The sequence below is a fragment of the Bos taurus genome, chromosome 18 (assembly GCF_002263795.3).
Source record: "Bos taurus isolate L1 Dominette 01449 registration number 42190680 breed Hereford chromosome 18, ARS-UCD2.0, whole genome shotgun sequence".
NCBI lineage: Eukaryota > Metazoa > Chordata > Mammalia > Artiodactyla > Bovidae > Bos > Bos taurus.
Window position 1 is genome coordinate 54,554,440 of NC_037345.1, and position 13,109 is coordinate 54,567,548.

The following is a 13,109-nucleotide window of genomic DNA, read 5'->3' on the forward strand; positions in this document are numbered from 1 at the left end:
GCCGCGTGGCCCTGGGGACAGACGGGGCCGCCCTGCTCGGGGCCTCAGTCTCCTCACCTGGAAGAGTGGCTGTGACGAGAGACCCAGCTTTGTGCTCACGGTTCTTGAGTGCTTCACACTGTACCTGGCGTATCGTGGTTGTGATGGTGATGATGATGGTAATAGTAGTGATCGTGGTGGTGATGGTGGTGGCGATGGTGGTGGTGATGGAGAGAAGCACCAAAGTCTCCTGTGGAATTAGATACCAAGTCCTTGCCTCCTTCCCCTAAAACCCTGGGCAGTCAGCATTGGCCATTTTAATTGAAAAGAAGAATCCAAGGGAATCAAATGCCCCTTTGGGCCTCAGTTTCCTCATCTCTGACAAAACTCATGGGGTCACTGTGAGGCTTAAATGAGTGAAGATGTAGGAGAGCTTTTAAGACACCCTGGCTTGCAGGAGTGCACAGGGAAGGTTCGCTTTGCTTGTTGTTATTTTAACTTTTTATCATGGAAATTTTAAAGCACCCACCAAGAGTTGAGAGAATAGAATAATCAACCCCCGTGTATCCGTCTCCAGCTTCGTGTATCCAGCTTCGTGTATCCGTCTCCAGCTTCGCCAATTTTCTCCTGATCCTCCCTCCTCATTTCTGCCCTTTCCTTTCCCTTTTCTGCTAAAGTATGTTTAAGCAAATTCCAAACACTGTATCAGTTCAAAAAACTGTAACATTAACGTTGTTAATGGTATTATTTTTGGCATCCACAATCGACTTCATCACGTCTGGGATCTGTCCTATCCTGTGAGGGAAGAGACATGGAGCCCATTTCACAGGTGGGGGCAATCAAGGCTGCAGGCAGTAAGCTATATTCAGGTTGTCCCATCCTGTCTTGGCCACCCCAGGCTTTGCACGCTGGTAGCTGTTTCAAATCACACAGGCCCGGGGATTTATGCCTGGATGTGTATTGTGTGGGTTGGGGGTTCTGATATTCTGTGCAGAAATCACAGAGAAGGTGGGCTGTTGACAGCGGGAGGGATAGATGGCAGTGAGGGCTTTGAGTCCTCTTTCTGCCCCTCCTGACTTTGTGACTTGGAGGCAAGTTACTGTCCTCTTCTCATTCCAGATTAGAGAACCAGAAGTACAGGGATAATAACTGATGCTTCTTTTGAGAGCTTTTGCATTTGTTAAATAAGGTCCCGCGTGGAAAAGTGTTTTGCAAGTGCCTGGCTCTCAGTAAGCGCTTGGCAGGTCATCATAGTCACTGTCGTGATTACTTCCAGGTGTGCCCCAAGGGGACTGTAACCAAAGCCTCTTTCCAGGGTTCAGAGGTCAGAGAAAGGGTCCGTGTCTCTGGAATCTCCCAGCCAGGCCCAGTTGCCTTTCTTCCCTCCTCTTGCTCACTCCATCTAATTCTCCTTCGAAGTGTTCCTTGTCCTTGCAGGGGCGAAAGGGTTGCTGACTTCTAGTGACCCCCACCCCACTCTCTGTGTCCCGTAGGTCCCAGCCTGGCAGCCTTGGGAGCGGAGTGAAGGAGTAATGTCTGGCTATGGCTGTGGGACCCTTGTTAATGACCCCTGGGGCCCTGGAGGGAGCCCCAGTGGCCTCCGCAACCTGTTCCCCCAGGACACCTGCAGATCGAGAGTCCCTGGGTCCCCTTTTTCCAGAGGAGGCATGCTGTCCTGCCTCTCGTTCACCGTGTGGTGCTGGGCAGGCTGACACCCACAGTACCGACCTCACGGGACGCTTGTGACAGTTGGCTGGACTGTGTAACCTCCCTCCTGTCCTTCAAGGAGGCGCCTCTCCCATCCTCAGACACTCAGCCCCCCAGGCGAGGTGGGTGGATCCCTGGAAGAATTCTCAGCTCTTTACCCAGTCGGCTGGGCTCCCCTCGTCCTGGCAAGCTCTTGCCACACTGGCTTCATTCCTTTCCCCGGAATCTGCGCAGTGACCCCCTGGTTCTGTGGATGTGCGTATTCTTTCACAGAAAGGTGTATATTTCCCTCTCACCCTTTCACCGGATGTAATTGACATACACAACAAAACGCACAGAGATGACCAATGCTTCTCCCCAAGTCTTGCCAAATGGTAGCCACCTGTGTAATCCACACCCTGTCAAGACCCAGAGCGTTTGCATCGCAGCCAGAAAGTTCCCTTGTGCCCCTTCCTAGTCAACGCCCCCTCCCAGAGCATCAGAGCCACTGGCCTGCTGCTCCCTCATGTCGGGCCTTGCAGATCTACCTGCCTTGCCTCTTCTCGAATCCCACAGACTCTCGCAGACCCGCCTGGTCCTTTGGGTTGAGCATCTCAGCATCACTGTCTTGAGATTAGGCCGTGTAGTCGTGGTCTCAGGACGGCCTGCCTGGTTTTCACCCAGCAGGAGTCCTTGGGAAGATTTTACCTCCTTTTTCTCCGGAGAGAGAGATCTTCCCGCTCCCCACCCCCATGGAATCTCATCATTCAAGAGCCCCTCGCCTGGGTGCCTTCCCCAGCCTCAGCCCCCAGCCTGGGGGTGCTGTCTCTGCTCACTGCACCACCCATCATAGCTCTGTTGGGATGTAGATGTCCTGTGAGCGTCCCTTCAGGCCTGGCTTTCTCACTCAACTCTAAACTATAGAAGGAAAGAAACAGCGTGCCCGTGTTCCCAGCTGCTGGTGTGCAGTAGGCATTTCGGAGATGTTTGTTGACTGACTGAAGGATGGACATGTCACAGGGGTGAAGAAAGCCGAGCAGAGAGCCTGTATTTGGAGTCACCATTCTATTTCTTAAAAAGTGTGACCCGTTTGCTTCCAAAGCACCAGTGGTGTTTGTTAACAGTGCCAATCCCGGGCTCCCACTTGGAACGGATCTCCTGAGAGTCATGGTGGGTGGGGCCTGGCCAACTCAGCCACCTTCATCACTGCCCTGGACCCATCCCCTTAGCACTGTTATCACGCCCAACCCCTGAGTGCCCCTTCCTTGGCTCAGGATGCCCAGCCCTCAAAGCTGCAGGGCTCCGGACAGGAAGCCACTGGTCTCCCAGCTGCTCCTGACCCTTGCTCCATAGGTGCTGTTACATCGTGCCCTGGCTGCCTTCCCGGTGCCCAGTAGGCGCTCCCTACCTACAGAGAGGGAGTGAATCAGGGCCCGTGGGGCAGGTCAGGACAGGAGCCTGGCCCCTGCTCAATGGAAAGACTGAGATGCGGGGTGGTGGGGGAGTGCTCAAGTGCTGTCCCCCTGAGTTTAGTCACAGACTGCAAACCAGCCATTCTGTGTCTGTCAAATCTTCTTAGCTGTCGCTTGTAAGCTGCATCTCCTTTTATAGACGGATACAGACTCAGGTCTCGAAGTTGGTAACAGTTTTGGGAAAATCTCTCCTCCATTCTGGCCTTCAGGTTTGTGCAACCCTTCGGGCTGCCCTGGTGGCTCAGATGGTCTCCTGCCTGCATTGCAGGAGACCCCGGTTCCATCTCTGGGTCAGCAGGATCCCCTGGAGAAGGGAATGTCTACTCATTCCAGTATTCTTGCCTGGAGAATTCCACGGACAGAGGAGCCTGGTGGGCTGTAGTCCATGGGATCGCAAAGAGTCAGACATGTCTGAGTGACTCACACTTTCGCTTTTCTGAATGCCTCACACTTTCGCTTTTCTGAATGCCTACAGTTTGCCCCCTACATCTCAAAACTGCTTCATGAAGTGTTGTTTCTCTTTGTCAGATTTCTGTCTAGCCGGACAAGCAGAATTCCCTAACGTCTGCCCAGCTCTTCTCCCTCTGTCCCCCTTCCACAGTCCTGCTTTTTTTTTTTTTTTTGGAGATCATTAAGGAGCAGGGCACTGCGTCTCCATTTGTCACAGGGACACCGAGCCCATTTCTGGGCCAAACTCTGTAGCAGGAGTTGTTGTTTATGAAGTATGTTTATGAAGTTTATGAAGTTGAAGTTTATGAAGTTGTTTATGAAGTCCGATTCTTTGCAACCCCATGGACTGTAGTCCACCAGGCTCCTCTGTCCATGGGATTTCCCCAGCAAGAATAATGGAGTGGGTTGCCATTTTCTTCTCCAGGGGATCTTCCCAACCTAGGGATCAAACCTGAGTCTCCTGCATTAGCAGGTGAGTTCTTTACCACTGAGCCACCTGGGAAGGCCCTGTAGAAGAAGAGGAAGATTTATCTAAGGGAGTTCCTAACATAAGCCTTCTTTTTGCAAACAGACAGTAAAAAAATATATATATATATACATGTACATTTCCACATGTTCTATATCATTGTAGTTTGTATAATAGCTTAATAGTAAATGTAAATTTAGCACTATGATGAGCATATAATAAATGTATATGTTATATACAGATATCTGCAGGTATAGATTTATAAGTCTGTATAAAATCCCCTTTTATTCCCATCCCCTTCCCTGGCCCTCTGCCCTGGCAGATCGTTCAGTGCCCTGGCAGACTGTTCGCTCTGTGTGGTGGATTTTTGCTTTCTCCAGAGGCTCCTGCTGTATTTCTTCTTCTGTGTCTTTTTCGCCCAGCACCCCACTTTCAGGCCGCGCCCCGTGTTGCCACTAGTCCATCTCGCCTCCTCCTTCTTCCTGCTGTGGGACTCCTTCCGTTGTAGTTATCAGAGGTGAAATGTCTCTTCCAAGGTCAACACTGCTAGCTGCTGGTGGAGCAAGGATTCGAATCCAGGTGCTTCCTGCTGGTTAATTCAGACCTGCACAGCAGGCCTCTCCTGTACCTGGTCTCAGAGCTCTACCCTCAGGGACTGGGAGGGGAGTAAGCCCCAAACACACCCATCCTCCCAGCTAGGTGAGATCTGTATCTCGGGAGTGTCTCCTGGGCTGGCCTGGAGGAGGCATGGCTGCTGGGCTATGTTGATGCATCAGGTCAGGCTTCCTGGAGGAGAGGGGCTTCAGGGATGGAGGGTTGGGAGGGGGCTTTGGGCTGCAGCCCATTTCTAGCAGAGGACCCTGGGATGCTTTGCATAAAACTAACAGGGAAAGAGGGCCTAGGACACTGGGACTGAGATCTGGGATGCCCAGATTTTGTTGATGGGAGATAAGAGAAAGAGGGTTTCCAGGATGATCCAAGGTCATTGGCTTGAGCGACTGAGTGGATGCAGGTACCCTTTCGTGGGACGCTGTAGTGGTGTCTGTGGTTTGGGGAGCACAAACTCCAGAGAAGAAAACTCCAGCGCCCTCTTGGCTGGTGGAAAGGTGCAGACGGGAGGAATGAAGGAACTGGAGGAGTCGTGAGTGAGAGACGGTGACCCAGAGTGATCACTCGAGCCCCAGGGATGGGGACAGTTCCTCCTGGAGAGGACAGGAGAGGTGGGAGCTTCTTTGGCCAAAACAGAGAGAGGGAGGAGCCTGGGTTTGATAGGTGGGGTGGGGCCTGAGGCAGACTGGAATATGGTGAGGAGTCAAGAAAGAAGGGTGGCTTCAGGGATAGAGGGATGGATGAATGGAAGATGGCTGAATGGATAGGTGGATAAATAGACAAATGGATGGAAGGAAGGCAGGCAGATGGAGCTCTTGGCAGCCTGAGATTGAAAATCTGTATCTATATCTGCTATCCTCTATGGCTCCCTAGTGTTCTCAGGTGAAAATCTAGCCCTCCCGTCCTCTTACGAAGCCCAGTAGTCTGGCCTGGGCTTATCTCCTTGACCTCATCTCCTGCCTTTTCACCTGGCTTTCTTCAGGCACCCAGCTGGTTCCTGCCCCCTCCCACCTTTGCTCTTGCCTCTCCTTGCCCTCCTCTTCACCCACTCCTTCCTGTCTCTGGGCTCCTCGTCCTATCCTCCAGGCCTCAGTTTAAATACTCTCTCCTCCAGGAAGCCTTCCTTGATGACCCTGTCCAACTTCATCTACATCACTTTGTTTATTTCCTTGTCAGGATCGTCCCTCGGACCTGACTGGGAATAAGTCCAGACTCAGTATTCACTGCATGAAAGAGGGGACAGGCTTAGAGACAGAGATTCCTAGGATTGGCACAGGCTTAGAGAAAAAGAGAGAAGGAAGATTCTAGAAGAGGCAGGACGGGGTGGTGCTGGTTGGGCTCAAGAGTGAGGTTTCCTCATAGGTCAGGAGATGAGGAGGAGAGGGGAGTGAAGGCATAAGAAAGGTGTTTGTGTAGTTGGGAAGGAGTTCAGGAGGCCAGTGCGGACCTGCTTGGACACGGGAGGAGAAGGTTGCGGGGAAGCTGGTGGTATTGCCAGCCGCTAGGAGGGAGGGAGCTTTGGCAGTCCTGCCGCAGCTGGGAGAAGGCAGCCGCCTCTTATCTTTAGAGGTCTTAAGAGCACGTGCTGAAGCTAAGTCACTTCAGTTGTGTCTTACTGCGATCCCACGGACTGTAGCTCGACAGGCTTCTCTGTCTGTGGGATTCTCCAGGCAAGAAGATTGGAGTGGGTTGCCATGCCCTCCTCCAGGGGATCTTCCCAACCCAGGGATCGAAGCTGTGTCTATTATGTCTCCTGCATTGGCAGGCGGTTCTTTTCAATAGCGCCACCTGGGAAGCCCTGAAGTGAAGCTGTTTCTGCCGATTAAGAGCAGGTGGTGGTCCTTAGTTTGAGGATTCTTTGGCGAACCTGTTCGGAGGCCACTGATCTTTCCCCCCACAGAAATGCATGCTTGACTCTACATCCCAACCTTTGGTGGAGGATTTCGGAGTGGGGGAGGGTGGATCCAGTTACCATAGCAACACTAATACTAACAGCTCACTCGATGCTGGGCACTGGTCTAGGGTCTTCACAAGACCTGACTCCGTTACACACGTGGAGACTTAGGAGGTAGGTGCAATGGGCAACCCCCATTGTACAGAAAGGTTGAGGGTGGGAGAAGATGGGGGCAACTGGATGAAATGATAAGATGGCATCACTGACTCAATGGACATGAGTTTGAGCAAGTTTCGGGAGATAGCGATGGATGGGGAAACCTGGTGTGCTGCAGTCCACGGGGTCACAAAGAGCAACTGAACAACAGTTACAAGTTGTACAGATGAGGAGACTGAGGCCCTGGGAGGTTAAGTGACTTGCCTGGAGTCACACAGCTGCTGAAGAGTAGAGGGGATTCCCGCCCACCCCTCCCCCCAACTCTGCCTCCCAGACTGCCCAGTCTGGCCCCACAGCCCAGGCTTTTAGCCATAAAGCCTCACTGCCTGCTTGTTACAGGAGCCAGGACCAAAGCCCACAATCCAGAAGCTGCCCTTCCCCCTTCCTACTATTGCCCTGGGATCTGGCTCGGTCGGCAAGGGCGGGGAAGTCTCGGCTCAGCAGGAGGCCTCCCTCCCTGCTCTTTCTCTCTCTCCACTTCTTGGTGTCTTCATTAACCTAACCTTGAGCTTCCTGCAGGCAACTGAAGTGTTGGTGAGTTTGTGGGATGTGTTTGTGTGTTTGTGATGGAGCCGGGTGGGTGACTGAGTGTGAGTCAGCGAGGCCTGCCCGAAGGGGTCAGGACACCGGAAGGCAGATCTGGCTGGGCGCAGGGGCTCCTCCACCCGGCTCAGCCTTAGTTTCCCTGTCAGCAAGAAGGGCCTGATGCCAGCCTCGAGGAGGTTTCATAGATGATGTCACATGTCAGCAGGCGTGCTGTAAATTTATGGCAGTAACTGGCTTCAGTGGTGTTTCAACATTCAGAATATTTCAGAGCCGAGAGCAGGCTAGATGAGGTAGAACAGCTCCCAACCGGGCAGGGCAGCTCTCCTTCCCCAAAAAGGCTAAAGATTTTTGCAGCAAATACTATTTCTGATGCTAATATTGGGTGGGCCAAAAACGTTCGTTCGGGTTTCTCCAGAACAGCTTACGGAAAAACCTGAAGGAACTTCACCCAGTGTATCTGTGACTGTTTGTACTAAGCGGGATATGGAAGGATGGTCATGGCAGGTCAACTTTTGCCTTCCCCCCACCCCTCAATGAGAGTAAAGTGGTGGGTGGGGGAAAGGAGTTGGTTCTTAGAGATTTTTGAAGTCGGAATTGCAGAAAGGGGGTTGTAGACAGAAACCATTTACCTGTTGGGATGTCTATGGAGTTTCATTGAGATAAGGTACCATCCAGGGCCTGACACTCAGTAAGCCCGTTGTGGGTGTTGGTTGCTATTATTACTAACCAGCCTTTAGTCTGTACCTGCTTGGTGCAGACCGGTTGGGCTATGTTGCAGATCAACAGTTTCTCCACCTTGAGCACGAATCCCTTGGGGAACCTGTTCAAGTGCAGGGTCTGTGGCAGCCCTCAGACTCTGCATTTCCGGCCGGCTCCCAGGGGACACTGAGGCTGCCCTTGGTCTGGGGCCACACGTTGAGTAGCAAGGGATAGAGTGGTTTCAGGATGATTTCTGAGTTGCTTCAAGGGTTCTGGCCTGGATACTGAGGCTAAAGTGAAAGTTTGAATTAGTCGCTCAGTTGTATTCAACTCTTTGTGACCCCACAGACTGTAGCCCACCAGGCTCCTATGTCCATGGGATTCTCCAGGAATGTCCATGGGATTCTCTGTAGTGGGTAGGCATTCCCTTCTCCAGGGGATGTTCCCCCGGTCTCCTGACCTGCAGGCAGATTCTTTACCGTCTGAGCCACCAGGGAAGCTAAAGTCAGATTTAACTCTTGGGTTGTTGTTCAGTCTTTGTGACCCCTGGGATTGCAGCGCACCAGGCTTCCCTGTTCCTCCCCACCTCCCGGAGTTTGCTCAAACTCATGTCCATTGAGTTGGTGATGCCATCCAACCATCTCATCCTCTGTCGTCCCCTTCTCCTCCTGCCTTTAGTCTTTCCCTGCATCAAGCTCTTTTCCAGTGAGTCGACTCTTCGCATCAGGTGGCGAAAGTATTGGAGCTTCAGCTTCAACATCAGTCCTTCCAATGAGTAGTCAGGGTTGATTTCCTTTAGGATTTAACTCTTTGAAATTAAAAGTGAAAATGTTAGTCACCCAGTCATATCCGACTCTCTGCGACCCTGTGGACTGTATAGCCTGCCAGGCTCCTCCGCCCGTGGGATTTTTCTAAGCAAGAATACTGAAGTGGGTTGCCATTTTCTTCTCCAGGGGATCTTCCAGACCCAGGGATTGAACCTGGGTCTCCTGCATTGCATGCGGATTCTTTACCATCTGACCCACCACTCTTTCAGTTCAGTTCAGTCGCTTAGTCGTGTCTGACTCTTTGAGACCCCATGAATCGCAGCACATCAGGCCTCCCTGTCCATCACCAACTCCCGGAGTTCACTCAGACTCACGTCCATTGAATCAGTGATGCCATCCAGCCATCTCATCCTCTGTCATCCCCTTCTCCTCCTGCCCCCAATCCCTCCCAGCATCAGGGTCTTTTCCAATGAGTCAACTCTTCACATGAGGTGGCCAGAGTACTGGAGTTTCAGCTTTAGCGTCATTCCTTCCAAAGAACACCCAGGGCTGATCTCCTTTAGAATGGACTGGTTGGATCTCCTTGCAATCCAAGGGACGCTCAAGAGTCTTCTCCAACACCACAGTTCAAAAGCATCAACTCTTCCGCGCTCAGCCTTCTTCACAGTCCAACTTTCACATCCATACATGACCACAGGAAAAACCATAGCCTTGACTAGACGGACCTTTGTTGGCAAAGTAATGTCTCTGCTTTTGAATATGCTGCCACTCTTTGGGGCTTACCAATTTGAAGGCAGATCTGTATGAATTATTATACAGGGGGAAGAAAGTCATACATAGCACTGTGAAAGTCTTTTCACTGTGCCCTTATCCTGCCCCCTCCAGAGGGCCTTCTGTGCGGAGTTTGGGGTGCATTCACTCTGCCCCTCTATTCTATGAGTACATTCTTCTCCCCTCTTGATTGCATGTTTCATATGAATTATTTTACACCTGGCTTTTTTAACTTGAACAAACATCTTAGAATTATTTCCGTGACAGCAGTCTAGGACTCCATTCTTTTTTTTTTTCCTATTTGTTCATTTTAATATTTATGTTCTTGGCTACGCCTGGTCTTAGTTGCACCATGAGGGCCCCCTGCATTGGGAACTCAGAGTCTTAGTCACTGGACCACCAGGAAAGTCCCTCTTTTTTTTTTTTTTTTTGTCCCTTTTTAATTGAAGTATGCTGCTGCTGCTGCTGAGTCGCTTCAGTTGTGTCTGACTCTGTGCGACCCCATAGACGGCAGCCCACCAGGCTCCCCCGTCCCTGGGATTCTCCAGGCAAGAACACTGGAGTGGGCTGCCATTTCCTTCTCCAATGCAGGAAACTGAAAAGGAAAAGGGAAGTCGCTTCAGTCGTGTCTGACTCTTTGCAACCCCACGGACTGCAGCCTACCAGGCTCCTCCACCCATGGGATTTTCCAGGCAGGAGTACTGGAGTGGGGTGCCATTACCTTCTCCGTTAATTGAAGTATAGTTGATTTATAATGTGTTAGTTTCTGGCGTGTAATAAAGTGATTCAGTTAATACATATATATTTATACACACATTCTTTTTCATATTCTTTTCCATCATGGTTTATACAGGCTATTTAGTACAGTTCCCTGTGCTATATGGTAGGACCTTGGTGCTTATCCATTCTGTATATAATAGTTTGCATCTGCTAATCCCAACCTCTCAATCCTTCCCTCTCCCCTGCCCCACTAGAACTCTTTTAGCAAACTAAAAGAGTATTCCATAATTTAACCTCACCTCTACTCAGTGGATTTTTTGTTTTATTTTGGCTACCAGGTTTTACTGTGAGCCTGTATGTATCTTTGAGCTTCCTGGGTGGTTCAGTGGTACAGAATCTGCCTGCCGATGCAGGAGATGCAGGAGACAACAGGTTCCATCTCTGGGTCAGGAAGATCCCCTAGAGGAGGAAATGGCAACCCATTCCAGTAATCTTGCCTGGGGAATCCCATGGACAGAGGAGCCTGGCGGGCTACAGCCCATGGGGTTGCAAAGAGTTGGACACAACTGAGCGACTAAGCAAAAAGAGCGTGAGGTGGCACGGTCTCCTGACCTTTGTTTGCGCCTCCTCACCGGTACCCGAGTGTCGCCTTCAGTGTTTTCGGATATATTCCTGGGGATGGAATCGCTGGGTCGTCTGGTAATTCTCTGTTTAACTTTCAGAGGAGCCACTGTTGCTCGTGGTAGCTGCGCCCTTTCACATTCCCACCAACAGCGCACAGCGTCCCAGCTTCTTCACATCCTTGCCAGCAAGTGTTGTGTGGTCTTTCCCCGACCCCACCCCACACTTAAGTGTTTGAAATCCAGTGTGTATTTTCCACTCAGAACATCTTGTTGGACCAGCTCTGTTTCCAGGGCTAGAAAGTCATGTGAGAGTGGACGGTGCAGGCTTAGACCGTTTGTGTTTGCCCTCGTTACTCATGTGGCTGTACTGAGATCTCCCATCTTGCTGTTGGTTTTCAGTTTATCTCCAGTGTCCCATGTTCCTTTTTCCTTCGTTTCCCAACTCCTTTAGTTTGAGCAGTTTGGCATTCCATCTTATCTCCACTAGGAGCTGATGCACGCTCTCTACTACTCTAGCGTTTCCATTCTGCCTCTTTGACCAGGACTTGGGCTCCCATTCGGAGGGAGATGGGAGCCACAGCAGGCTTTTGACTGGGGAGTGACTCGACCTGCCGTTTTTTGTATCTGCGCCTGCAGTGGCTTGTGCAAGAGGGTTTCTACCGGCCAGATTCCTGGAAGAGGACTTGCCGAGGCAAAGGGAAGCGTCCACTGAGGATTAGGGAGGTGGTGCCAAGTGGCATTCCAGAAAGGCCTCACCGTTCTCAGCCCTGGCAGACAGCAGCCAGAATTTACTGAGTGACTGCTCAGTGCCAGGCATGTGCCAGACCCTGGAGTTGCTGTTGAGAATCAAGCCAGGTCCCGCTGCTTAGATAACTCTCATCCTGGAGATGTGGGGCAGCCTCTGGAGTGGCCTCTGAGCTCAGAGGAAGGCAAAGCTTTCAGAGGAACCAAAAAAGGAGAGGCCAGAGGCCGTTCCTAGGTGGTGGAAGGAGGCTTGGCCCAGCCCAGGTGGCGTGAGTGTTGGCTGGATCCAGAGGCAGACTGTTCGTCTGGAGACTGTGTGTGGGGGTTCCCCCTCCACCTGGGACATGTCAGGGTACAGTTGAGGAGTAAAATAATAATACCTCCCCCTTGGGGCTTGTTTGGGAGGGTTCAGTGGGAGGCAGACAGCACATGGGTCGGGGGTTGACTAATTTATCCCCACTGGGAGGGGATCAACATCAGGAACCGGGCGGCCTGACCCAGGGGCTGGTGTGACCGTGCTCTGGACGTGTTTAGGGCCTATTGCAGATACACTTGGACTTGGAGACCCAAGCTGTCTCCTGCCTTGGGCCAACTGCACCAGGCCTCTGTTTAAAGAGGATAAAAAAACAGATGCTGCTTCCCTGGAGGCTGATAAGGGTCCAGTCAATGAGGTGTTGGCCATGTGGCACTCGGGGCCCCCTGTACCAGTCAGGCTCCATAAAGGTTGTTGTTGTCTGGGCACTTGGTCATGTCCGACTCTTTGCGACCCCCATGGACTGTAGTCCGTCAGGCTCTTCTGTCCATGGGGATCCTCCAGGCAAGAATACTGGAGTGGGTTTTCATCTCTTCCTCCAGGGAATCTTCTCAACCCAGGGATTGAACCTGCAACTCCTTCATTAGCAGGCGGATTCTTTACCACTGAGCCACCGGGGAAGCCCTTCCATAAAGGTTAGCTGCTGTTACTGTTATTGCTGCTGCCATCATTATTAGTTTAACGCTTATACGCAACAGCCAGCTCCTTCCAGACCCCTCAGGACTGAGACCCCAGAGAAGTGAGGTCAGTGGCTTGGGGTCAGAAAAACTGTGGAGCAGGGATCTGAAGCCAGGTTTGTCAGACCTGGGCTCAGGGGCTCCGTGCTTCCGGACTCTGGGGAAGCCTCATGCTTAACATAAAGACCCTTCCCTTCTCACAGCAGCACACAGAGCAAGACACGCTCTCAGGGTAACACCACCTCCATCAGTGGTGATAACGGGAGCTCACCTGCGGTGACTCGTCAGGCGCCTGACCTGAAGGCAGGCTATTTATAGTCTGTCTTTGTGCTCTGTGTGAATATTCATATGTTTGGCTGCAGAAATATTAGCGTTTGATTCCCGGTGGTGTCCCACAGCTGGTTGTGGGTGTTCCAACATAGACACGTGCTCATCGCAGCACCTGGCCAAGTCTGTGGAACAATCTGCTGTTCAAAA

General features: G+C 51.6%; 1 protein-coding gene across 3 annotated transcripts in view; it reads left to right on the forward strand.

Moving 5' to 3' along the window:
* BICRA (BRD4 interacting chromatin remodeling complex associated protein) overlaps window positions 1-13,109 on the forward strand; it is a 74,295-nt gene that overhangs the window by 5,631 nt on the left and 55,555 nt on the right. Inside the window, exon 2 of one of the 3 annotated variants that reach the window (XM_059877584.1) lies at window positions 12,498-12,590. The exons of the other annotated variants lie outside the window; for them this stretch is intronic. The gene's annotated coding sequence lies outside the window, so the exon portion shown is untranslated. The remainder of the gene's footprint in view (window positions 1-12,497; window positions 12,591-13,109) is intronic. 3 annotated transcript variants of the gene reach the window in all.